Source organism: Lepidochelys kempii, chromosome 10, assembly GCF_965140265.1.
Source record: "Lepidochelys kempii isolate rLepKem1 chromosome 10, rLepKem1.hap2, whole genome shotgun sequence".
Lineage (NCBI taxonomy): Eukaryota > Metazoa > Chordata > Testudines > Cheloniidae > Lepidochelys > Lepidochelys kempii.
In genome coordinates, this window is record NC_133265.1 from 47,759,501 (window position 1) to 47,762,742 (window position 3,242).

Consider the following 3,242-nt stretch of genomic DNA (forward strand, 5'->3'; position numbering starts at 1 on the left):
GGGTCTATGGCATTTCTATGATAGGAAAATCTGGGATGGGATTTCTCACCAGATTGTTCAAAAATATCACTAGTGATTTTGAGTGCCTGAAATTTGGGGCGCTCTGTTTGAAACACCTCCCCTCTGAAAATCAGGTCAGTTTAAAGTGTCTCACGTTGGGCTCCCAAATCACTAGCCAGCTTGGCAAACCTTGATCTTTGATTTCATGTGAACTTCTGACAAATGCTTGGGAGAAGAGCTCTCTGTGTGAAAGATTCGCCATCCCTGACCTCTCCAAATGGAGCTGAGAAAGCTCCCGCTCTAGGACTCCGGTCCTCCAAGGAGTTCTCCAGCAGAAGGCCAGATGTGATATTTCTCATGTGTAAAACAAGCAGAAGAACTGTTCTTGAAAATCAAGATGACGGGGAAAAGAGTGCTCAGGTCTTCTTTACACAGACAGGCCTTGTCCTTTAAATGTGAGGCGCCTGGGAGCAGCGCGTATGAAGCCTGGGTCCATTTCAGGGTGCAGAGATGCTAGCTAGCTGGGAAGAATTATAGTGTGGAGCCGGGGGGGAGGGTAGATGGGCCAGTATCAGGAGTGCTCCAGAGCTGTCACCCTGTGGCAGAGAATTGGGAGCCATACAAAGCTGATGTTAGAGGCTGCAATGGATCTATGACTACCCAGCTGTGAGTGGGGATTGAACTCAGAACTAACCAGCTCAGCTCTTTACCACCTGAGCTGTGGGAGAATCTCCTCTTCCTGCAGTTGGGCCTATGACACCTATTTGAGCAGCCTAGTCATTCTGTCAGGTCGAGGGCAGTGGTGCATATAGACGTTGTTATGTATTTGTACAGCAGCAGCAGGCAGTTTGACAATTCTCAGTGCACTTAGGAAAGGCAGGGTGTGCCACGGTGAACAGTGGTGTGGGCCTGCTGCCTGAGATCATAAGTGGTGTGTGGTTAAGGATGTTTCCCAGCATTGGGTACACACTGTACTCAGGGAAAGGGTGTACGGCTTTATCAAGAAGGAGGAGCCAAAATCACCAGATCCTGTATTCTCTGCTGAATAAACATGATAAACTTTCATTAAAGCTGGACTGAGCTGTAATCCCTGGGCCCTACTGTCTTACTGTCTCTGCTACCCTGCTATGCCCCCCTCCCCCACTGCCTGCTTTTGATTAGTGGAAGATTAGAGGGGATATCCCAGGGTCTGATTCTCCTCCCACTTACACCGGTGCAATCTGGAGTAACTCTGAGGAGCATTACTAATGTAAAACAGGCATCCAAAGCAGAGCCACATCCCTATCTGTGCTACAAAAATAATCATAGTTCAGCGTGGTTGTGTCCAAACTGTATCATGAGGTGCCTGAGTGGGCACAGCAGAAAACCATGTTACAACCCTGGCAGATACCTACATCCAGGTCCTCCGCTGGTGTACATCAGGTGCTACTCTGAGTTACACCAGCTGAGAATCTGGGCCCTAGGTTGAACCATGGTTTTTTCCAGGGTTCCAGTATTGTTTCTTTTCGCTCACTAGCCACAATGAATGATGTTCTACTATCATGGTTTGGCCAACTGTTTATCTATGGGTTTTTCTAGGGTTCAGGGGACTTAGGGGAGAAGAAGGGGGCTCTGAAGCGGAAGGAGACAGCGATATCAAGGCATGTGGGCACTGATAACTTTTTACTGGGGGGGTTGCAGACCAGACAGCGCCAGCTTCTTAGGGGGCACCCAGGCACAGCCAGCCTGTTACAGGGAACTGCGGGTTTCAGAGTAGCAGCCCTGTTAGTCTATAATACACAAAGTAAAACTATTAGAGCCCCAGTAGCTCGCCGTGATCGTATAGTGGTTAGTACTCTGCGTTGTGGCCGCAGCAACCTCGGTTCGAATCCGAGTCACGGCATCGCTTTGATAGTGATATCACGGCATGTGGGCACTGATAACTTTTGGGGGGGAGGGATAGCTCAGTGGTTTGAGCATTGGCCTGCTAAACCCAGGGTTGTGAGTTCAATCCTTGAGGGGGCCATTTAGGGATCAGGGCAAAAATTGGGGATTGGTCCTGCTTTGAGCAGGGGGTTGGACTAGATGACCTCCTGAGGTCCCTTCCAACCCTGATAGTCTGTGATTCTGTGAGAAAAATGAATTGTGGAAAATTAACTAGCAAGTATAATGTCCTTCAAGGATCCCCTCCTTCAACCTGACCAGGATTCTGGAATGAGAAACGAGTAGAAGCAGCCTCTGAAGAGTCCATGCCAGGTCACATGTGCTTGGACTGGCCATTCTTGGGCCAGTGCTTGGCCACTTCCCATTTACCATCATACCCATAGAAAGCTGTTAGCTCTTCTTCTATGCAAGAACTTTCTTTCTCTTCTGGTTCATGTATTGTACCCATCAAAGTGGTGCAGAGACCTTCCAGTGCTAACATCTATCATCCGTGATTTTCTTTCTTTCTTTGGAAAAATTGTGTGTGGACTTTTTTTTTAAATTCATTTATATTTATGTCTCTGTTTATTATTTCTATGTTTCATTAGCAGACTCAGGCCCAAGAAAGCATGCAGGGTGAGAGAAGCTGAGATTTCAGGTGGTTCCTGCGGGAGTTGTCTCCTCTACAGTTGAGCTTTGTCCTTGGAGTGGACCATTCTCCTGTGCTCAAGAAGAAGGGATGTAGACAAATGGTCCTTGTCCTAAAGCTTTAGGCAATCTTAAGTATCTTGGGCCCAGAATCACTGAGCACTTGAAGGCAAGAATCAAGACCTTGACATGATATGCTTTAGGAAATAGTAGGCCATGACACCCCCTTCAGGTTCCTGTGGAGGAGGGGAACTAAAAGAGGTGGCTGTGGAGAGGGAGTGCATAAAGGGGTAGGGGAGAAGCAGGTTTCTGGCAGGTTACACCCCTTCCTCGCTGGAGCCCCGCTGCCCCAAGTCTGCAGAGTCAGGGCTTCAAGGTTGCAGAGGGGAGATACTGGGGGGTGAGGAAGAGAAGGCAAGTCCATGAGTTGGAACGTAGTTTCCTTGTGTCTGTGTGGAGTTTTTCTCCTGTCACGCATATTCTGGACTGTTACAAGGGGCTGTGGGCTAGATCCTTATCAGGTGGAGCTATGATGATTTATACCAGCTGAAAATATTGCCTGCTAGTTTGAGGAGCCTTTAGGGTAAACTTGTGGCACATGGTTAGGTTTTTCTCCGCAACCAACAGGGCTAGGAACACACTACTTTCACTATTAAATGAAAGCTGAGAGTCTCCCGCAATTTTCTTGCGAG

General features: G+C 48.1%; 1 non-coding gene across 1 annotated transcript; it reads left to right on the forward strand.

The window, feature by feature from the left end:
• Positions 1-1,810: 1,810 nt before the first annotated feature.
• Positions 1,811-1,882, forward strand: TRNAH-GUG (transfer RNA histidin (anticodon GUG)). The gene has a single exon. It is a non-coding gene; the product is annotated as a tRNA-His (tRNA).
• The last annotated feature ends 1,360 nt before the right edge of the window (positions 1,883-3,242 follow it).